The sequence below is a fragment of the Castor canadensis genome, chromosome 14 (assembly GCF_047511655.1).
Source record: "Castor canadensis chromosome 14, mCasCan1.hap1v2, whole genome shotgun sequence".
In the NCBI taxonomy this organism is placed as follows: Eukaryota; Metazoa; Chordata; class Mammalia; order Rodentia; family Castoridae; genus Castor; species Castor canadensis.
Genome location: NC_133399.1, coordinates 114,704,548 through 114,728,823, shown reverse-complemented (window position 1 = coordinate 114,728,823; position 24,276 = coordinate 114,704,548). Strand labels below are relative to the sequence as shown.

The following is a 24,276-nucleotide window of genomic DNA, read 5'->3' as shown; positions in this document are numbered from 1 at the left end:
GAGCAGTTTGGGGAAGTCATATGGACTGGGAATATGACAGTTGCTCTCAGCAGCCCCACCCCGTCCCACCTGCTGACTTCAGAGCCTTGGTGTCTTCTCTGCTTCCCACTGTGCTGCTGTCATCCCGTGGGCAAGGAAAGTGGCCGGTGAGGCAGTTGCTCTGTTCCCTTCCCTGTTGTTTGGTCATTAACTGTGGCATACAAGCTATGCATACTGCATGCGTACTCCATGCGTAAGCTCCAGACCAAGGTGTTGCCTTCCTGTCACGCTCACAATGACAAGTCAAGGACATGACGAGTGACTTCTTCCAAGAAATCCAATAACTCATGAATGTTAGTTTACAGGACAAAAAATAAAAATTTTGAATCACAACTGAATCTTAGCTGCAGACGCTGAGCAGCCCGGCTCCCCCATGAGCAATCCCAGGTCTTGGAGAACAAAGAAATACTTGGCGCAATCAGAACTAACCTTCTTCCTCAATTTACTGTGGGCCCCACTGAGCTCTCTCTGCACAGGGCCCTCTGAAGAACTGTCATAGCTATGGGAAGCAAGGTGTAGAAATCACTGAAGTTAACGTAAACCTCTATTTTCCAGTCAAATACACAAAAAAGACCCTCTTCATTCTAGAGTTTATTTTACACTCAGACCGTTTTAAACAAAATTGATAATTCTACAGTTAAATGCAGAATATAATTGGGAATAACTGGATCTACAGTGTTCCCCTTTCACACATAGAACTTCCCAGCAGGAGCCAGTCATCAGGGTCTTCTCAAATACAGTGATTCAAATGATGAAAGCAGGAGTGGGGTTTGCTTATCTCTGCAAGATTCTGTTCTCCCGGTGCAGTACAAGCAACTTCTATTACCATGGGCAGAATTTAAGATGAACTTAGTTACCTAAGGTGGCTACCTGAACTTTAATTTGGTAAGTGTCGGTTCGAGTTCTTGTCATCAAGCCATCCTACTGCACAGCAGAGCCTTACATGGTTGAGGTGCCTCCCGCCTCACTCCACCATCACACAAAACAGACTGGCTCAGCGGATGTCGAAGCTTCCTGACCACAGGGCTGGAAGAAGTCTAGGCCTTTAATTGGCTGTTATCAGTTCTCCGTCTGAGCCATGCAATAGAAACCCCCTTACCACCTCCCCCACTCCCAGGTAGGCTGCTTCAAAAAGACCCCTTGGAACAAGACCAGAATTACTCTGCTGCAAACTGCCCTGCCTTCCTCTGCTAGAAAGTGAGCGCTGCCACCACTAATATAACCAAGTCAGTGCTCCTCCCGCCGCTGATGCAATACAAGTCCTTATTATCCACACATGCATTTTCACTTCCACCTTGCTAAGTTCTCTGAAATGGTGCTGGTCCTCAAAAGTCATTAGCTCTCAGAAGAAAAAGGAAATAAAAGCCAACAAGGGGAAATCCTTGTCACACGGGTCCTCCTACCCTCCGGCACAAACTTCTCTCCAGCTGTGTATCGATCAGGATGCCAGCCGGAGGCCTGGCAGCCATCTGTCCTCAGACCAGACCCTGCCTGGCACAGAGCACCTCGTAGAATTATTGTCAATTAATTAAAATGCAAATTTCAAGTTACTACTGAACCCAATTTATTGCATTTTTAGTATTAGCATTTGGCACATTTGAATTACCAATTCAATTTTGGTTGTTGTGAATGGTATACCAAAAATCTTATTTTGGGGGTCTTTGCTTTGTTTTCTGTGTCATTGAATTAAAACCAAGAGTCTAATAGATTTGAATCTCTGAGTCATTCTGTCATAAAGCCAGCACTCTAAATTTATGGACAAATGAGGACTTATTTCCAGAACTACTTTCTGTCATAAATAAGAGAGAAATTCTTGTGTGAGGCGTGTGCACACACTGCATACATGTAGCAATATATGGGTGCACATGGATGTATGTGAGCATTCTGTAATCTGGATATAGAGAAGAAGTATTTAAACACAGTTCCATAGGAAAAAACTATAAGATACTGACCAACTTGAATTCATAAAATTAAAAGCTCAGTCAAGTAAACAAACAAAACAACGAACTGATAGTGCTATTGCCAAGATACAACAGTAATAAAAACCTGGGCAGAATTGGGTAATATAAGAACCTGTGTTCATATCCTTCACTTGTCGAAATGCCTTAGGAATCAATAATATGAAATGGATAATTAATTATCAATAATTTATAGAGTACACTATTTGAAACTGAATGGTGTAAAATGCTGGTGGAGATGTAAAATGACACATTGATGTTCACTCTTTGATAGTGTATCTCTGTAAGAAATTGTAGGTGGTCACTTAAGTGCCTGTCCTCAGGGAGGGGGAGACAGCTGAGGGCCACCGCCAGCAGCACTGCCCCCTGAGCCAATGCAGCACTTGGGAGAATGACATCCTGGCATGGAGGCCACCTCAGAACAACACTGTCATTGGTCTCAGTCACTCTCTAGATTATCAACACAAACACCAAGACGAGAGGTATGTCCCTTCCAAGCTTGAAACGATTTTCCTCTGCTTTTACCATTCCACACGCAGTGACAAACATTCCACTCAAATTTGGGAGATGAAATACAAGAAAAGAAAGCTCACTCTCAAGAGGCAGAGAAATCAAGAGAAGCTCTGGGATGTCACTCACCCCACGCATGGTCAGAGGAGCATCAATGTCACCAGAGAATGTGGAAGAGGACCTAGTGAAAGGAGCCAATGTGCACCATAGATGGGGAGATGCAGAGAGACAAAAGCTACAAGAAAGAGGCAGAGAGAAAAACTACACATAAAAGTCACGTTAGGAATAGAAAATCCTGCAGACGTGCTCACCGGTAGACTCAACGTAACCATCGCTCAAATCCTTGAACTTAGGCTGGGGTCATTGAAATTATGAAACCAAGCTCAGAGGAACAGATTGGAAGATAAAAGCAGGACTGTGGGAAAACATGAAATGGTCCAACACACACACTATCGGAACCCCAGAAGGAAAGGAAAAGGAGACCAGACAGAAAAGCATCTAAAAAGTAATGGCTGAGAATTTCCAAAAATAATGAACTATACTAAATCAAGATGGAAGCATCTGAGAACAGCTCAAGAAGGATGTATACCAGGGGCTGGGGCTCCAGGGCATCCCTGAAGCCCTGGGTTCAGTCCCCTCGACCACAAAAAAAAAAAAAGAGAGAGAGAGAAGGAAAAAGATGCATAGCAAAAACAAAACAAAATCCCACAGGTTCATGCAAATCACACTCAAACTACTGGAAATGAAGAACAAAGAGGAAAACCTTGGAGAAGAACAGACACATCAGACACAGGAGCAAAGAACTGCAGCTGCGCTTGGTGGTAAACCGTTCAAGCCAGAAGACAACAGCCAGCATCTTTACGTGTAAATAAAACCCTCCCTGAGAATGAAATGAAATGAACCTTCGGTTATTTTAAAAACTGAGAAAGTGTGTCACCTCCAGACCTGTGCTACAAGAAGCGTTTCAGGAAGCTCTTGACACGTGGATGTGGAACAAGGTGACAACGGATGCAGATGTGGAAATGGACAAAGACAGGAAGAGCTGCAAACCTTGGTGGTGGTGGTGACCACATGACTGTGCATTTGCCAAAATCCATAGAGCTGTGCCAGTGTCCCATCTTGTCACTGGCTGGATCACTGCACCTAGCACTCAGAGTCATTGTGCACCTTAAATTACTTTTTGTCCACGTATCCAAAAATGGGGATGGGGTGAACTTGTTCAAGGTGCACTGGTTGCATTTATGAGATTATCACATAGATGTATTGTAATAAAAATAGTAAAAATAAAGGGAGGGATGGGGGATGTAGCTCAGTGGTTCAACCTTGTTTAGTACATATGAGATGCTGGGTCTGACCTCCTGCACGAGGAGGAAAAAATCATGTCTACTGACTTAAGGTCATGAAGGAGAGATCTAGAAAGGAATCTGTTAAGGGCTGGGGATGTGACTTGGTGGAGCACTTGCCTAGTGTGTGTGAGGTCCTGGCTTTGATCCCCAGCACTTTGAAAAAATAAAAGATAGGGAAGCGTCAGGAGGCTGGAGCCTGGCCCTCGTCCCCTAAGCAAGAATCAAGTTTATCTCGCTCTGAAAAACAACGTGCACATGACTTTATTTCACCCCCTTTACCCCGGGGGTTTTCTGGCTCAGGTCAGTTTTTGAACCTGTCAGTGTTTCTCACTGCCTGTCCAAGGAGAGTCTGGTAACCTTCAGACAGTCATACGTTCCTCTTGTCCATCCACCTGCCCTAGGAAAGCTCTCTCCAGATGTAGAACAGCGCCATCTTCTTGTAAATGGGAAAACTGCCAGTCTTCTGCATTGGACCCAGCAGGTGGTTTTGTGTCACACAGGGAGCTGGCCAGACATCCCAGGGAGAGTCACAAAGGCTGGTGAAGAAGCGCCTGTGTTCACAGTCCATCTAGGAAAGTAGATCAAGGATCCCTCCAAGCCACTGTCCACATTTCTAACCAACAACCTTGGCACTTTTGCATTTTCTGCTGCCGGGTCTCCATCCTGCTTTTGGATCCCTCAGCCACAGATGCCCAACCCTGCCTCGAGTCACAGGCCAATTTGCCTCCCAGTGCTGCCTTTCTGACCAGCCTCACACCCAGCAGAACCAGCTGTCAGACCTCACATCTGGAAGCTTTAGTTCCTCATTGATCCCCAACCCTGAAGCCCACCCTCCAGTCTTTTCCAGAAGGCACCATGCTCTCCAGCCCATCCTCACACCTGCTAGTCCTGCCTTACCAACTCAAGATGGCTTCCTCCTGGAGGCCTCCCTCCAGTTAGGTCCCCTGTGGTCTGTTCCTGGGAGAGCAGCGTCCCCCCAAAAGGACTGCAGGCCCAGGAGGGAAAGGCCAGCTCTGCGTCACTGTCATTGTATCCTCACTGCTCTGAGTCTCACATGTGCTCCACACACACCAAACAAATGAAAAAAACTAACGTCTTGGGAGTCGCTTGTCAGGGGTCATTGCTAACGAGGCTGACAGTGACCTGCTGTAAAGGACACCTGTAAATACTCTTCATGCAGAAGAAGAGTGAGAAACAGTGTCGTACTCACCCAGTTTCTTGAACTCTTTCACATGAGGCATAAAGGGACCAGATGCTTGCCTCCCAGAGAACATCACACACCTGAAACGTGCGATTTTTCAATTAATAAAAAACCATATGCTCCCTGGAGGAGGTATCCCGTTTCGCCAGCTCCACGACCACCTGTGTGCGTACCGCTTCCAAATCCGTGATTTCTGTTGGAGGAGACAAGGGTCGTGTTTCGGTGCCAGGCCGAGAGCGGCTGCCAGCACTGGAACATGTGTTTTCAGCTGACGATGTCCCCAGCAGGGGCATGGTGTCAGCATGCAAGGTGCAAGGCAATTGGCATTTGTCCCGCAGGTCTCTGCCATCAGAAAGCCACACTGCCACATATGACAGACGGTGGTGCCTGTGGCGCTGTCTCCTGAGGTCACAGGCGTCTCAGCTGCAAATCGATTCTCATTGTTTCTCTAGGGAAATCCTTAGCTTTTTCCTGGCTTCATTCCTTTGTTTTCAAATATAAACAGGATGCTAGTTCTTCTAGTCTAGTATTTTTCCTGTCATTTTGACATTCTTGAAGTGTAATAAAAGAAACTAAGTGAAAGAAAAGCAAATATAAGTTGGGAGGGGGGTGGCTCAGCAGTAGAGCATTTGCCTAGTGCACAGGAAGCCCAGGGTTTCATCCCCAGCACCAAAAGAAAAGGAAAAAAGGGAGGGGAGGAGAGGGGAGGGGAGGGGAAGAGAGTAAAAGGAAACAGGGGCTCTCAAGGCTGGTCTTCATTGATCCATGAGGGACCCCATTAGGACCCCAGTGCTGGATGATGGCAGGTGCTTGTATGTAACTACACACTAAAAACCCATAATCCACAAGACAATCTTGTTTTTTAAGCACCTGGACCATACAGATGCAAATGAGAGAGGCAGCATGGAGACCTCAGGCCACCAACCCTGAGGGAAAGTACCCTGTGGTTGTCTGTGGGAACCCCCAGCCCAAGCCCTTCCTCCAGTGTGGGCCAGTGTGGACCATCCCCTTACAGGGTCATCATAGCCGGTGTCACAACACACCCTTGGTCAGCTCATTAAATGAACCATGAAACTAATTGTTTAAACCATAAAACTAGTTACACTCACAGTGAAAACCTCACCCAAGCATAACCGTGTAAAGTAGATGTCACCCTGTCTCTCGGATTCCTGTGGCCTGGAGAGGGTCAGTCTTGCCCACCTGGACTTTTCATGTGCTCGTTAGTGCATGCGTGCATGTACACAGCGTGAGCGGAACAAGACCATCCCCTGCCCGTTACCGTGTGGTCTCCTTTTCCTCTCAACTATTGAGGGAGTTTTCTACTGCTGTTACAATAAGTTTAAACAAGGCAGGTTCATTGTCACAAAGAGCTGTGGGTCGTGGGCCTGGCCCCCTGGGTGGGGGTCAGTTTCCCTGCATGTCAGGGGGCTTTGCTGCAGGATGGGGGGGTCCTGTGTCCTCTGACTGTCACCTGGGACAAGCTCCCAGTGTCTACAGGCTGCTGGCAGGTGTGGTTTGGCTGGTGGCCCCACCTGCATCTCCAAAGCCAGCTGCAGAGGGGTGGGTCCCTCTTGGTCCTCACACCGCTCTTGCCTCACCTCCATGTTCCAAGCTCCTGAGATGACCGTGGGCGCATGCAGACGATCCACGATACTCCCCTTCCTCAAGAACCACTGATTATACTCTCGATTCCTTCTGCAACCTTTGCTTCTTCTTGCCACGTAACCTACCACACTTTTAGGGGTAACACCAGGAGCCGAAGGTCATGGGGGTCAAAACCCTGCCTCTGCAACCATCACGGGCAACCCCCTATAGCAGACCGATGCCTCTAACATGCCCTACTCTTGGTATCAATCAGGAGATTGCTACAATTCATCGTCTATGACTTCATTGCTGAGGAGCTGCCTGAGTTTTCGTTATCCACACAATGTGCAAAGAAAATGTTTCCTTGTGCTGTGTCCTGACACCCACCCACTTATTGCCTGGGTATTTCTTCTCTTTTTGGCAACAACAAAGGGGAATCCTCATGGGGTATGGCTGCTGCTGAATCTTTTGTCTTCACCCCCACAGGGCTGAAGGAAAGTAATTCCACCTCTTTTATGGCTCCCTGGTACCCTTAATCCATGCATGGTTGACCCCCTACCTCTGCAAAGTCCTGGGGGAGATAGGCAGGGACTCCTCTGGGCCTGGCCGACTGCCCACCTCCCTGGAAACCTAACAGGGACCCTTTCTTAGAAAGTCGTGTTCTGAAGAGCAGCGTGAGAATCTCTTCATCTTTAGACAGTGCAGGCTTGTCCCTAGTGTCCACCCCTTTGCAGAAGTCCACTGCCAATCCGTCGTCCATCTGCAGAAACCGTTCACTTCGGGGACAATGTTAGAACGGTCTGATGCCTTGGCTTCTGAGGAAGATGACTGAATGCAGTGGTCTGTCAACCCCAGGGGGCTGTCTGAGAAAGGAAAGCGGGAGAGGCCAGGGCATCATGAAGACCACGTTGCAGAACCAGCCTCGGTGGGTTCTCATTGGTGTCCTGTTTTCAAGTTTAATCATTTCTCTTTTTTTGGTGCTGGGGTTTGAATGCAGGGCCTCGTGTATGCCAGGCAAGCGCTCTGCCACCGAGCTACATTCCAGCCCAATTGCTGCCTTCGTTACTTTTGTCCTTTAAATCTATTTTGTTGTTTCATTCTTTGGCCAGTAGATGCTGAAGACACAAATGTTTCTAGGAACATGTCTTTAGCCACATCACACGTACCTTGGCAACCAATGCTTTGTAATGGCTATTTTCCACATGTTCTGCCATTTCAGTTTTGATTTCCACTTTGAGTGAATGAAGTGAGGGAGAGATGGGGTGAACAGGAAAAAGATTGTAGTCACTATTAATCATTTTCCTTCCTTTTCATTACTTTTATAAATTTTTATATTGTGTAAAACTTGTTCGATACTGGCATCTTTTTCTTTTCAGCCCTTACTTTCAGTAGGAAGTTTGGTTAGAGACATAAATAAAATTATACCTTTTTTTTTTTTTTTGGCCTTTTCCCATCTCTGATCCAATGCGTGTTCAATGTTCCACTTTCTCGCTCTTCCACTCACGATGACACTCATAGCCACAGTGCATTCACTGGGTCTTCCTCCAGCACCGAGCCTTTTGTGTGTGTCTGCCATGGTTCCCCTGCCGTGAACGTGCACTCCGCCCAGGACCCGGGGCCTTGCCTACACCCAGCCCGTGCCTCCTGGAGGGGTTCTGAGAGTGCAGTGCACAGAGTTTGTCACCTTTGCACAGTGAAGAGTCCCAGCAGCCATTCCTGAACCAGGAGTTGCTCTCTTTACTTCACAGACCCCACAATGTGCAGCAGCAGGGGCACAGACTTCTCCATAAAAAGCCACACAGGTGTCCCGTCAGTGAGCCATCACCTAACGGCTGCTGTAGGGCTGATTTGCAAGGTCCAGAGGAGGGAATGGAGGAAAAAAAGGGGGGGACACGAGTAAAATTAAGCCAACGTGTGAAGAGCAGTGGCTCTCACTAACTCATCATATCACGTCGTCTCCCGGAGGGGGAAGACAACGCATTGTATTGAACTCATTGCTTCTTCATACCTAGTTGTGTGGAGGCACTCGTTCAGTCATCCCCAAAACAAAAACATGCTGAGGACTGAATATACAAATCACCAAGTCAAAGGCTAATAAAGAAACATGCAGGTTAGTAGAACATTACATAACTCCTAATGAAAAATTGCAGGCGCCAGCTGAGTGCTGGTGGCTCACACCTGTAATCCTCGCTATTTGGGAGGCTGAGATCAGGAGGATCATAGTTTGAGGCCAACCCAGGCAAATAGTTCAAAAGGCGCCATCTCCAAAATTACCAGAGCACAATGGACAGGAGGTGTGGCTCAAGCAGTAGAGTTCCTGCTTTGCTTTGGGAAAGCCCTGAGTTCAAACCCCAGTCCCACCAAAAAAGAAAAACTGCAAAAGTCATTTCCACACAGTTTCTCAGAGTGAGATTTTTTGAAATAACCATTTGACATTGATAAAAATGCTTCTAAAACTTCCTTCATCGAGCAACTGGCAACATGTGAAGAATACATATAAATATATGTTATATGTATCTATAAATTCCTTTCATGGGATCCTAAGGAAATTGTATGATTTCATTTAAGCAAAACAACAGGAAATCCTAGAAGAATTCAATCTCTCACTATTGTTTATATAAAGAAGTAAACACTGAGACTCATTCACTTAGGGAATTTATCCATTTTTTGGTCATCACTTTTTAAGGCTCGCCAAGAATCTATCAGAGTACAGGAAATTGTAGAATTATTGTACTTGGAGGATGATCTCCAAGCTCACTTCAACCACATTGGAATTTCCACGTGAGCACATGCAAAAGGTTCTCAGGTGACCCGATGTCCCTCTCCTTCGAGTGTGGGTGGACCACTACAGGCTAACCACCATCGTCCCAGTCACCCCACCTAAGCACAGGAGCCCTGTAGGAGCACAAGCCTTCTCCTCTGCTGGAGGCGGAGGAGGGTTGGGATGGGATGCAAGAGATGGGTGTGCCCGGCCATTGCTGGCTCCAGGATGGAGGGTCCTCCGTGGCTGAGAGCGACCTTGGCTGGCAGCCATCCAGAACCGGATTCTGATTCTGCCAACACCCAGATGAGCCTGTAAGTGGACACCTCCCCAGAGCATCCAGAGGAGAACCCAGAATGGCTGATGCCTTCTTGTCAGCAAGAAAAAGAGAGAGAAAGAGGGGAAAGGAATGGGGGAGAGACACAGGAAGGAAGGGAGGGAGGGAGGGAGGGAGGGAGGAAGGACAGAATGGGATCTCAAGGCACACAGTGTCATGAAGGGCCAGGGAGCCATCTCACAATCCTGGAGAGTTGGTTTTTATCTTCTATGGCTTTCTGTACTGCCCGATTTAAGTCATGACCTCGTCAAATGGAAGGGCAGTGTTGCTCATGGCTTTTTATTACCCCACAGCAAATGTGCTGTGACGTTCGGCAGGCATTGCTAACTGGCTAGGGCAGCGGTTTTGTTCTGTTGCACAGTGCACTGTTATTTTAGCTCCAAATGCACTCACGGTTAGTGAACACTTCATTATCTGCCGTCAAGATGAGATGATAGATTTTCCTTTCTATTGATCCTTACACTTATATTATAGAGTACTCAAATTACTTATTAAATTCAGCATTAGACATTGCAATAATAAATGGAATCTTTCTATCAGCAAGAAAATGGGGTAGGATGCCCTAGACACTCCTTTTCCTCATAAACACAAATTCAGCAATAATTTGTGGATAGAATCTCTGTGAGAAGTCTAGAAAGTAATTGGAAATTGCCTGAACCCTGGGAAAACATGAAACCAGACTCAAAAGATGGGAGGGAGGGTCTCACAAGTCTCTAACCTGGGCATGATGCCAATGATTTCAGGAGAGAGAGCGTTCCGTGGCACGCCCGTCTCCCCAGCTTTCCGAAGAGTGCTCCCCAGAGGTCTGGCTTCTGATCATCTACAAGCTCAGAGCTCAGAATGGTCTGCACAGTGCAGCTACGTGAGGAGGACAGAGATGAGGGCTTGGGTTGGTGACATATCCCCCCTGCTCAGCTCAGAGTGAGCAGCAGGAAGCCCAGCATTCAGCTTCCCCTAGGAGGGAAGAGCCCATCCATGCTTGCAGCACCCCAACTTTGCCAAGGCTGCCCAGAGAGCCGGCATCACCTTCCAGCATTGGGCTTTGGTGAGTCCAGCAGCCTCTACCTACCTTGGAGGGCAGAGATGATGGTTTAAACCAGTCAGTGCTGTGGCTCCCGCCCCAGCTCAGCAGACAGCAGGGAGAACACAGCAAAGACGCCCAGGATCTCTGGCCAAATGCCAGACCTAATTTCTCTAATGTGCGGACCCAACACAGAAAGTCAAAGCAGATGAAAAATCAAGCAAAGATCTCAAACAAAGGAACAGGACAAACCTCCAGAAACCAGCTCGAATGAAATGGAACTACAGGATTTATTTGACAGAGAATTAAAAATAATTGTCAGAGAAATGCCAAAGTCAAGAGAGCAATGAATGAACAAAATGAGAACTTTAACAAAGTGATAGAACATATTTTTAAAAAAAAGTGCCAAACAGACACTGGAGGTGGGGCTCAAGTGATAGAGCACCTGCTTTGCAAGCATGAAACCCTGAGTTCAAACCCTAGTCCCACCAAAAAAAAAGTACCAAATGGAAGTCAGGAGGGATAGAAAAACTGAACTGAGAAGCCGTATAGGTTCAACAGCACAGCAGATGAACCCAGAGGCACGGTCATCAGAAACATAGTAGAGGAAGAAACAACAGACAAAAGAACAAAATGAAAGTGAAAAGAAAGCTTAAGGAATGTACCATCAGGAAGCCCGTTATACAAAGTGTGGAATTTCCAGAAAGAGAGGAAAGAAAGGACCAAAAGGCTTATTCAGAAAGAATACCTGAAATTCCCCAAATCTGAGGAAGGAAAAGGACAAGCAGTCCCAATCAGCTCAAAGGACACCTAATAAGGTAAAAATCCAAGATAATATATACCAAGCCACATTGTATCAAACTGTCAGAAGTCAAAAGGACTCAAAGCAGCAAAGGAGGACCTCGCTTTTCCTGACTTGTCGTGTACAAGGGACCCTCTTCCCCCATAAGATGTAAGTGGAGTTTGACAGGAAGCCTGGCAGGCTAAGATGACAGTGGCGGGGTGGGGGGTGTTGCAAGCACCAGCAGAGCATACCATAGATGGCAAAGCTGTCCGTCACCAATGAGTGAGACAAGCAAAGGCTTTCCCAGACACGCACAGCGGAGGGAGTTCTTCCCTGGACTGCCTTGCCATCGCCACACGGGGAGTTATTGACGTGGACACAGAAGGACCCCAGACAGGACAGGAGCCAGGCAGCGTGAGTAACCATGAGCGCGCTGGGACAGGTCCACATGCAGAGTGCCAGTTACGGGGCAGTGCTGACTAAACCGCTTCATGCAAAAGTACTAAAATTAACTCAAACCAAAAGCATATTTCACATACGCAGGCTGGGGGTAGATCAGTGGTGGAGCACTTGCCTTGCAGCTCGTGGTCCTGAGTTTATGCTAGGTTTTGCAGCACTGCAAAAATAAAGTACACGGTATGAATATATGTAAATTGTGACAATAACAAAATGAGAAGGGGACGATAAAATGTAATTTCATACTTTAAATTGAACTTAAATTGTTTTCAGCTTCAAATGGACTGTTATAAAACATTTAATGTAAACCCCCCAGGTGTCCACACAAGCAAAAATAGCTAAAGAAGAAAGAAAGAGAGAAAGGATCTGAAGCATATCAAAAAACAAATCAGCAAAACATAAAGGAAGACAGCAAGAGAGGAAAACACAGGCAAAAGAACTATGAGTAGGGCTGGGGGTGTAGCTCAGAGGTAGAGCACCCACCTAGCAAGCGTGAGGCTCTGAGTTCAAACCCCATTACTACCAAAAAAAAAAGAAGAACTCTAAGTAGAAGAAAACAACAAAATGACAATATTAAGTCCTTCCCTTGAAATATTTGCTTTACTGTAAACAGCTAAACTCCCTGGTCAGGAGACATAGACGGGCTGAGTGGATAAAAGATAAATGGACAGGACCTGACTATGGACTGTCCACAAGAAACTCATTTCCAGTTTCAGGACACTCAGGCTGAACGTGGAAGACGATTGTGCACACCAGTGGGACCTAAACAGAGCAAAGGTGGCAAGTTGCTGTTTGTCTAAAATTTTAATTTTGTTTTTGTTTGCTTACTAGCCTCTTGTCACTCCAAGCTACTTTCTTGGTTACTAATGTTCTCTCTGTCCCTCCTAAGCCCTGTCCATCAGGCCTGCTGCTGCAATCCTGGCACCCAGATCCTGGCAGACCCCAGGGAAGCAGTCAGTAAGCACTTATCCAATAAGCCAATGTGTTAGTGAAAAAAAATTAATAATTTTTTGGTGGTACTGGAGTTTGAACTCAGCCCCTACACTTGCTGTTAGACACTCTATCAGTTGAGCCATACTCCTGACCCTAGTGTATCTTTTATGCCTGGCACTATCCCCTAACACATATTAGGTATGTAGCAAATGTTTGTTGATCGGCCCAATGTGACATAAGGAGAAGAATGTTGTTTTATTGGAGAGCTTTAGATAATGAGTCTATCTCTAATTAATGTTATGCTTATCTAACAGATGTTTTCTTTCGAAGCACACTTTGGGGCTGCTCTTTAGAGGTGGCTTATTAACAAGAATCGTTAGCCCTGGAAGTAGAAGTCCCAAGCAAAGGGGAATCTCCAGAGCACTTCGACCCAATGTCCAAGGCTGGACGCAGCTGGAAGCAGAGGTTGGGACAAGGCACCCAGACAGGTTCTCAGTTCTGCAAACCTGTGTCTGTTCCATCCAGCACCCCACAGGCCATGGCAGGGTGCCACCAACTGTTCCAGGCTGACATACTGCCAGCTCAGAGGCCACCATGTGGGAAGAAAATGCCTCTCCCCCAAGGTGACATCAACTCATTCATTCACCCACTCCACAGGCATCTGCTGAACTCCTGTGTATCACAGGGTCCCAGGTGCTCGGGACAAGTAACAGACAGACAGACTGCAGTCCCAGCCCTTGGAGACCCTGCCTCTGACAGTGTAGGTCATAAAAGTAGTCAGAAATGAAGGACGGAGTACCCAAAAGGTGACAGTCCCCATGGGAGAAGCTCACGAGTGGAGGGTCAGCCAGCCGTGTGCATAGGAGGTGCAGGTAGAAATTGTGTGGTCAGGGTGGGCCTCACTTTGAAGGTGACCTTGGGCATGGCGAGCACTGTGGATGTTTGTAAGAAGAGAATCCTAATATGGGGAACAGAAGGCCAGTGACCTAAGGCAGGAATAAGCTTTCATGATTCAGGGGGCGCAGAGTCCAGCAGAGCTGGAGCAGAGTGACCCTGGAGGAGATGGTAGTGAGGTTGGTCAGAGACATGACAGTGTTGGAGGTGGCAGGGCAGGTCAGGTAGGACCCTGTGGTTGTGTCATTACACGTGGCCATCTCTCTCAGAGGGACAGAGGGACCCAGAGACTGGAACAGACTAGTGAATTCATCTTATTTCTTTTGTACCAGGAGCCCAGGCTTCAGGGATGAAGTTAGCTGCAAAGCCATGAGGTCAGAAGCAGGGAGCCAGTTACAGGGTCACAACAGCAGACCTTCTGCTCCAGGCGACAGGGCCCTGAATGGCACAGCAGTCAAAGGAATAGGGGAAGTGTCACATTCCGGATATTGTGTATGTAAACCCAACAGGACTTCCCGAGGCTCGGGCAGGAAGGAGAAACGCTAGGAGACAATGACTCCAAGGTTTAGGATCTGAGGCTAAAAGGAGGAGTGCAGAATACAGGGCCTTGAGGTGGAGAGGGTAGAGAACCAGGCACTCAGCTCCGCACAGCCTAGCCTGTAGGACGTGGGTCTCAGCCAGCCATGCAGAGGTCAGTGGGGATGGATGTGGATCTCGGCCATGCAGAGGTCAGTTGGGGGGGAGGGACATGTGTCTCGGCCATGCAGAGGTCAGTCACATGGGACATGGGTATTGACCTACAGATGGAATAAGGTTAAAAAGAAGTAAGTCTATATCAATAGAAAGAACCAAGAGCTGGGCCCTTTCCTCTGGCAGCATTTAGGGATCAAAGGCTCTTCTTAGAGCTCCATGCTTGTGGCTCACGCCTGTAATCATAGCCACTTGGGAGGCTGAGATTGGGAGGATTGCAGTTCAAGGCCAGCCCAGGCAAATAGTGTGTGAGACTCTATCTCCAAAATAACCAGAGCAAAATTGACAGAGGAGGGGCTCAAGCAGTAGAGCGCCTGCTTTTGCAAAACCCCAATCCCACCAAAAAAAAAAAAGAGAGGTGAAAAGAGCAGAGATGAGTGTGTGCAATGAACCCCACTCGTGGATCCACTGTAGCTCATGAGCCATGAAGCTGGTTCCAGCAATGTGTGCCCTGGGCTGTCTGTAGCGGCTTCTCAGCCTCTGCGTGGGTTTGTGGGGACACAAAAGGCTGGCGCACGGGGCAGTTCAGGGTCTCTGAGAACCACATTCCCTGCCTGTCTGTCCTGACTCACCACACCCTGAGATCTGGCCCGGAGTGACAGACTGATGGCCAGCTGGGTGAGGCACTAGGTGTTGGAATTTGTCATTCGGTCCTCATCTTGTCACCCACAGCAGGATGGGAGCAGAGACAGAACTGCCCTCTGGGATTCCTGTACACAGTAGGGCACCATGGAGCCCGGCTCCTTGCAGCTGGACAGCAAATATTTCCTGCCTCGGTGATATTTGCTAAGGGGCAAGGGGCGGCCCGGGAAGGGAGCAGGACATTTCTGGACCAGACTGAGAATTCCCCGAGAGCTCTCCTGGCAGGAAGCCACTGTTCAATATTTGACCATTTAATATTTGATGAGATTCTGTGAAAATTATTAAACTCCACTCGCCTCAGAGTGAAGTGGTTCTGAGTCTGTCATTCCAGCCAGGATAACTGAGAGGAACCTCTCCTGCCTGGGACACTCCAGTGTCCACCTCTCCTGCCCAGTGCTAAAGACAAGCTTGGCCAGTGCACGTGCACACAGAGGTTTCAAATAGCGATGACGCTGGCTCTTCCTGACCATGGTCACCAAGGTTTGGCCATGACTTTCCAGGAAGCGTGGCTGGGTGGTCAGGGGAAATGTGCCCAAATGTCTTAATCTTCTTGAAAGTACAGATGTAAGCCTCCCTCCCAACAGCAGAAAATACACTTCATCAGCGTATTTAGTACTACTCATGGATAAAATGAATAAGAAACCAAGGTCTCAGCTGGGCACAGTGCCTCACACCTGTAATCCCAGCTGCTTGGGAGGCTGAGATCAGAAGGATTGTAGTTTGAAGCCAGACCAGGCAGAAAATTCATGAGATCCCATCTCAACCAGTAGCTGGGTTCAGAGGTACACACCTGTCATCAGCTACGGCAGGAAGCATAAAATAGGAGGATTGCAGTCCAGGCCAGCCTAGGCAAAAAGTGAGACTGTCTCCAAAATAGCAAGAGCAAAAAGAGGCACCTGCCTCCCAAGCAAAGTCCTAAGTTCAAATGCCAGTACTGCCAAAAAGAAATGAAATCTCTGAACAGTACCTCAGCGGCTCCTTGTCTTCTATCCAAGTAGAGCCGTGGTCCTCAGAGTATGGTCTGGTTTAAAACGGGGGCTTGGAGGTGACCCCAGCCATCTAAATCCCATCTCTGGGGATGAGATCTAGGAATCTACTCAATTTTCAAGTCCCCAGGAGAGGTTGGCATAGGTTAGGATTTGCACACTGTTGGATACTTCTTGTGGCCAGGACACCAGCCTTATGGCATAAACTGATAGCTGTCAGAAGTGTTAATAAAGCTATTTACTTAGTTTTAAAAAAAATACCGGAGGCTTAGAGATAACAATGGTGAGGCAGCCTTGAGCAGTGTAGTAATTTCTTGGTGACAGGTCACTCCTGGAGTGAGCCAATCATGGAGTCCCATTTGCCCAGTGCTGCGGAGAGGTTTGGTGCCTCACTTTCACTGCAGAGCCTGGGATGCAGACAAGGTGGTTCATCACCTCCACCTGCAGAAACCACAGTCCCAGAGCCAGCCTGCACCTGTCACCTTGCAGGTCCCAGGCTTCATGGCCCCCGCTGTTGAAAGCTACGGCCTTCCTGGAATCTGCTGACCCGCACCGCAGGCCCTGCAGGGAAGAGGCAACTCTGTGGCAAACACAAAGGGACACTGAGTCAGAGCTCTTGGGACACGCCCAGACCCTCAGATCTCAAACGGAGGACTCCTCTCCACCGCCCCGTCCCCTCTGTGGGGAAGATGGTCACAGCTCTCTGTGGACTTTTCTGGGAGGTTCCTGCAGACCCTGCAGTGGCTGTTCAGAGGATATGCAAGGATCCTACAGACAAGCGGTTTCCATGTTCTCCTGAGGGCCTTCGTCACAGCTGAGACAGCAGGGAAGAATGGGACTCAGGACACAAGTGTGACAGCTGTTGCTCTGGCCTGCATGTGTGGCTCTGTGAACATTTGCTGTGTCCCCGTTTGCCTGGAGTGCCTCTTGAGGATGAGCCCTTCATTTAGCAATTTCAGTCACTCTTGTCAGTGATTATCGTTCTACAAACCCATGACCTTGAGACAAGACTGTCCCATTTTAAGGGAGGAAGTGGAGAGTCACTTTAGTAACAGATCACGGAGCGAAGAGTAGCAGGAGAGCCAGCTGGCAGTGCCGTGATCTGGGGACAGCCCACTGACTAGTCTCTGCGTTCATCTGAATTATTACTCTATCCAAAGTTGTAATCACCCACTACAAACCTTTGTAATAAGTGGTCGTATTAAGGCCACTTGTGCCAAACATGGAACTGATATCTTAGGGCTGGATCTCAGCTCTGCTGTTGCTCTGCCCCACTCTGTGCACAGAGGTTCTCCTGAAACCAGGGAGATGCAGATATAACCTATTCCAAGGTCAGAACCAGCCCCCAAGGAGGTAAGGAGAAGGAGTGCTTTGTGGAGGTGGCTTGCCATGGCCCCCAGTGCTGTGGGCCCCTGTCCTTCCCACCCACTGGGTGTCCAGGAGAGACCACAGGCCGAAGGCACTAGGAGGACCTCTGCTGGATGTTGAAAATTCGTTCCAGATCGCACTGTGGTCTCACTTCCACTACAAGCAGCATGCAGGCGATTGTATCACTGCTGTGGTTGGGTACACGTTGTCCCTCAGGACTCTATTGAGGATTTGTATTCCTGTGTGACGTGTTCAGAGATGGGGACAGGTGGGATGTATGAGGCGAGTGGGGCTCTGCCCTCGTGAGTGGATTAGGGCGACGTAGGGCAGGTGGCTGGTGGGTTACCTCACCGTGCATCTACTCTTCACGCTGTTTGGCTGGCACACTCCTGGTCTCATGTGTGATGCCTCAGGAAGGCCGAAACCAGTGCAGCTACTTGACTTTGGACCAGGACCATGAGCCTGGTCCAAAAAAAAACCTTTCTTTCCTTGTGTCCTGCCTCCCAGCCTGTGGCATTGCGTTCTTACCTACGGAAAATGGATTAAGACAAACACTTTTCCCCAACTGCCTTAGCAGGCTCCATCAGGAGGCCCACATGACGGCAGTGCCCAGTAAGTGTTTGGTGAGTGAATGTCTCCGTTTTCTGGATGAACATATTTTAACAACAAAAATGCACCCATTCGAGAGAAACAGCTTTCTCCCTCATGGATCTTGGTCTCCCCTATTCTGAATTCCTCCGTGTTTAAGTCCACTCTTCATAGGCACTTGGCTGATACTGGCCTGCTCTACTTTGTGTCTTTCTGGAAAAATAAATTACAGGGAAAGATGTTAGCAAACTGAATTTTAAAAACCCATGCCTCAGGAACATTGAAAGTCACAGGATTAAATTGTTACTTTCTCTTGTAGTTATTGTCAACAAATATTTGTGCTAAGAACAGTTTTGGTAATAAGTGACCCAAAAGGTGTTGGAATCAACAGTGTTTTCAGTGAAAATGGACCAGAGGGAGCCTTTCAGAGAGCAGACGAAAGGGCTCAGGAGACAGGACTTGGACACAATGCCCAGTGTCCACTGTCTCCTAAAGGATGTGTCGTCTAGGAAACCAGCCGTCCTCATACACAGCCCTCCCAGGACCACATGTGGGCTCTGCTGGGCTCCTAGCAGATGGGAACAGACCGATGGGCAGGAGAGAAGCCTGTGCAAGGACCGAGGGTGTCCTGAGAGCATCCACAGGGCCAGAGATCCACATCTGAGGGCTCTGTGGCCAGAAGAATAGGCGTCAGCTCACAACTGGTTTAATGAACAGTTTTGCCAACCCACTGTCAAGACTGCACAGTGAGTACTGCTGCCAGCACCGGGCCAGCAGGCACTGAGGTTGGAGCCACTGATCAGGATTCTGCTTTGTGTGGTGAGTGTCCTCTCAAAGCCTGAGACAGGGCTGGTGGAGTGGCTTAAGTGGTAAAGTGCCCACTTAGCAAGCGTGAGACTCTGAATTCAAACTCAGTACTGCCAAAAACAAAAACAGACAAAAAGCCTGGAGCAGTGCATCTCCTTGAAGGAGCGGGGTCAGGTGCCCACACCTTGCTTTAGGGAACAGGAAAGGAAGTGTCAAGCATGCTGAGTCAGTAGTGGGAGTCAGATTCTCCCTCTCACAGGGTTGGATTCCCAAAATCCACACAGAGCAGCACAGCAAAGAACTGGCACTCGGGCTGCCCCAAAAAGTGACAAACATTCACCATGGTGATGGGATTCCTTGAAATGTGAAAAGTAGACCAGGCATGGTGGCTCATGCCTGTAATCCAGGACCCTATCCAAAAAAATGACTAAAGCAAAAAGGGCTGGCAACCTGGCTCAAGTGGTAGAGCGCCTGCCTCACAAGCTGGAAGCCCTGATATCAAACTCAAGTGCTGCAAAAAAAAAAAAAAAAAGTAAAAACTAGTTTGGGCTCTGGCATAATAGCTTATACTGAACCAACTCTCCTAAAGAAGACAGACAATTGCAAATTCTGGAATACATGCACACGTGTGTGCACACACACACACTGCAGTTCAAAAAGAAGCACTCACATTTCTTTTTCTTTTATTCGTATGTGCATACAAGGCTTGGGTCATTTCTCCCCCCTGCCCCCACCCCCTCCCTTACCACCCACTCCACCTCCTCCCTCTCCCCCCCACCCCCTCAATACCCAGCAGAAACTATTTTGCCCTTATCACTAATTTTGTTGAAGAGAGAGTATAAGCAATAATAGGAAGGAACAAGGATTTTTGCTGGTTGAGATAAGGATAGCTATACAGGGAGTTGACTCACATTGATTTCCTGTGCGTGGGTGTTACCTTCTGGGTTAATTCTTTTTGATCTCACCTTTTCTCTAGTTCCTGGTCCCCTTCTCCTATTGGCCTCAGTTGCTTTTAAGGTATCTGCTTTAGTTTCTCTGCGTTAAGGGCAACAAATGCTAGCTAGTTTTTTAGGCGTCTTACCTATCCTCAGACCTCCCTTGTGTGCTCTCGCTTTATCATGTGCTTAAAGTCCAATCCCATTGTTGAAGCACTCACATTTTAAAGGAGCCACTCTCGCTCAGTGACAGCATGGAGTGTGACTTTCCTGTGCACCTTCTCTGCCCCGTGTGGCAGGACCAGTGAGAGCTTGAGCAGAGAGTTGCGATCTTGATGGGTTAACATGTTAAAGGACAGGACTCAGGGATGTCACGATGACAAGAAGGGGATACCAGCACAGGAAGAATGGAGCAATAAATCAAAATCCATATAAAAAGTTTGTGATCCCTGAACTGAGTTTAATATTCAGCTGCTGTCCACTGAAATGGAAGTGTTGGTGGCCAAAGCCCACCAAGTTAAATAAGCAACACTTGAGGCTTTCCACAGACCACCCTACCACACATAAGCCTGCTATGGTTGAATATGAAATGCCCCAGTGGCTCGTCCACTTGGTCCCCAACTGCAGGCACTGTTTTGAGAGGTTCTCTAAACTTGAGAGGGGGGAACCTAGATGGAGAAAGCAAGTCACAGGGGGCAGGACCTTGGGGGTATCTTGTCCCAGGCCCCTTCTTGTCCTTTTCTCTGCTTTCTGGCTTCCATGATGTGAAAGGCTCTGCTCCCCCACACCCTCCACCCATGACGATCTGATACCTATGAAACTGGGAGCCAAAACAAATCTTTCTTCCTTTATGTCAGATATTTGATCAGTGACAAAAAGTCCGACTAAAATAAAGTTCAAAATCCAAAAGTTCACAATGATTATCCAGAACAAAAACTAACTCATCCAAGCAAAATACCACAATCCAGAGTCTCTACCAATAGTGAAGAAAGAGGAAAGAAGGAAGGAAGGAAAAAGGAAGGGAGGGAGGAAGGGAAGGAAGGAAGAAAGGAAGGAAGAAAGGAAGGAAGGAACGAAGGAACAAAGGAACGAAGGAATGAAGGAACGAAGGAACGAAGGAACAAAGGAAGGAGAGAGAAAAGGATAGTAATAAATGACACAAATGGGAAACAAGGGGAAGCTGCTGGGCTGTATTCCTACCAGGCTCAGAAGACTTTTAGAACTGTAAATGTGACCAGGGGGATAAAGAGGAATATTTAATAGTTTTACAAAATTAGACTCATCCAGAATTTCCAAAATTCATTAATCCATCTTGTACACACCTACCAGGTAGCATTTACACAAAACCTAGAACTGATATGAACATATAGGGTGACATGTTTAACCCTATCTCTCTAAGATTGGGTAAGAGAAAAGGCTATCAACTCCCACCATTCTTCTTTAACTTTGCCATGGAGGTCCTCACCAGTGACATCGGGCCAGCAGGAGAAGAAAAGGGAGGGACTGAAAAGGAAGACTTTATCCTGGGATTATTCTCAGACCACATGACTGAGAATGTAGAAAATCTAAGGCAGCTAAGGCAGTTTCAGAACGAATACTGGATACTGGAACACGTAATGTCATTTATCAACCCCAGAACACTAATGAAGTCTGTGAAAATCAATTGCATTTCCATAGATCAGCAGTGAGCAGTTGGCGTAGCATTGCAGAATCACTTCCCCTGAAAACATAAATACTGCTGCAGGTAATTACACAACACCTCAAGAGAGGTGCACTGTGATGGGGAGAAGTCTCTGTGTTGTTAAGCTGTTAATTCCCCAAAAATACAAGTACAGACTCAAGGTGGCCTCAAACAAAATCAACACAGTCCATCCTTAGGGAACCTGTCAAGAAGATTCTAAGCGCACATGACAAAGCAGAGGACCCAGAAGAGCCCAGGCAATTGTGGCAGAGGACAAGGAGCTGGAGGACGCTGAGTCCAAGGTTTAGAATGAATCTAGAGCAGACATGACAGCTTGACACAGTGTGAGAACAGACCAGGTTCCACGACCTTGGCACATTGTTATTGGTACCTGGCACTTCTCTTCGTTGGATCCATGACTGAAGGACATTTTAGCAGCATCTCTGGCCTCTGCCCTCTGGATGCCAGCAGCTCCCTCCCCAGGGTGGGACAGCCCCACCATGTCCTGACATTGCCACATGTCCCCATGATGGCCAGGTAAAGACCCGCTCGGGTGGACAAAGCAGGTCAGTGGAAACCCCAACCATCAGTACAATCTCTGCTCCCCAAACACAGTGACAAAAACAAAAAGGGACAGAATGTTCAGAGTGGTCATCTGACAGAGGCTGTGAATGGGGTGGAATTAGTTGTATCCATGATGTATTCCTATGTGTATGCAATTTATCCATGTGCACAGTGTATCCATGTGTGTACGGATGTGTACATGTTTGTGTGCAATGTATCCATGTTGTGTACAATGTACCCATGTTGTGTACAATGTATCCATATGTGTATACAATGTACCCATGTGTGTGTACCCTGTGTTATCGGCATACCCTGTAGGCATAAATGGAAAGCCACACTAAAATCTCCGTACACAACTAATACATGCTAACCAAAAATAGATTTAAAAAAGAAAGAAGACAAATAATCCTATAAAACAGTGATAAACATGAAGGTCTCTTCACAAAAGATAGACAAATGGGCAGTAAGCGGGTCATCAGCCACCAAGAGATGGAAATTAAGCCCTCATGAGCTTCCCGAGGATGACCTAAGTAAGAACAGCAACAGCACAAGATGCAGAAGGGACAGAGCAGACTGCATCAACACACCTAATCCTGAATGGGTAGACTATGCGTTCCAAGTGCATCTGTTTTCTCAATGAATAAATGTCAAGGGTGTTTATTTTTCTGTCCCATGGCTTTTTAGAAAGAAAAATAATTTTCTTCTAGCTGACTTCACCTATGTTCGCTCTTTTTCAAAAATGTGAATAGTTAAAAATGTTTTGTTCAGGCAAAACTTCACCCAAAAAGCAGACATCCCATCTGATCCTTCTTGTCCCCGCATCCCCCTCAGGTGTCCTGAGGAAGCACCACCAACCCCCACAATCACCAACTGCTACCCTAGGTGTGTCCCCCAGTGTAGGCCTTCCAAGGTCAAAATATTGGTCATCAATATAACAGTGCTTACCAGTTCCAGACGCTGTTTAACTACATTGCTTCTGACCCTCTGTTTAAAACTCACAAACTCCACGAGTTTTCCTTTTGCCACCACCCTTGTCTCATGGATACTCACAGAGATACAGTAATTTGTCCAAAATGACAGCATTACAGGTGGTTGAGCCAGAATCTGTCTGACATCAGACCCCGCTCCACGTGTTCTGTACTTCTGTGCACTGGGACACCGTGGCGGCTCAGACGCCTTATTCCCTGGCTGAGCACAGGGCTGGCACAGAGGCAGTGTGACCTATGCCACCTTCTCTCCAGTGCACCTGTTGTCACTCTCTAGATGAATGCTCACATTCACTCATGCTCCAGCAAACTCATAACCTTGCTCAGATTGTCCCTCGCCTCTTCTCCTCCCCGACAAATACAAAAATTGTCGAAAATTGTCTTGCACATCCATTTTCCCGCCTTTACCTAGTGGCAACCATGTTTCTGCCCTGAAGCCACTGTAACCACTCTTCAGAAGTGTCTGCTGACCACACTTCTCCCCACAGCAGCTTCTTGGTCTCATTCCCCTTGATTTCTTCCAGCATCTGACACCTCCCGGTCCTTTGGGCTCTGCTGGTTCCCAGACACTTGGTGCCTCCTCCCCTCTCACTTTCCCTCAGGCTCCTTCCAGGATACGGGGTCACCTTCTCCACCCTGTGCTCAAGGCCTTTCCTCTTTTCTGTGACACCGTGAGCATAATGTCACACCATGTGGCTTTTCCTTCTGTGCCACACACTCCTTCCAGCCCTGACCAATACATCACACTACATTAAGACCACCATGGCCATGAGGCACTCACGCCACCCTTGGCACCAGCCCTCTCCCTGGGATGTGCCTGCCTCTGTCAGCAGGAGTCTTGAATGGTCCCGGTCTCTCACAGCCATATTCAGGCTGGAACCTCTCAGTCCCTGCCACTCCCACAGGCTGGGTGTCCCTGGCGAAGTGGCCAGGGCATCAGTGCCAGGGCACCTCCTGAGTCTCCATCTTGTCTACACTCACACACACCACACATGCCTGTGCAGTGTTCTTTCCCATGCTGTGTTTTGCACAGAAGGCAGGGAAAGAAGCCCGTTTTCATATGTGGGTACCGGTCCTGTCTGATTCCACTTATGAAATGAAAGGTGCCCTCTGTTTGGGACGACACACCCGGCACGATAAACTGG

The 24,276-nt window shown here is 47.7% G+C and overlaps 1 protein-coding gene across 10 annotated transcripts in view; it reads left to right on the top strand.

The window, feature by feature from the left end:
• Positions 1–24,276, top strand: part of LOC109696566 (disks large-associated protein 2) — a 664,364-nt gene that overhangs the window by 580,706 nt on the left and 59,382 nt on the right. The window lies entirely within an intron of this gene.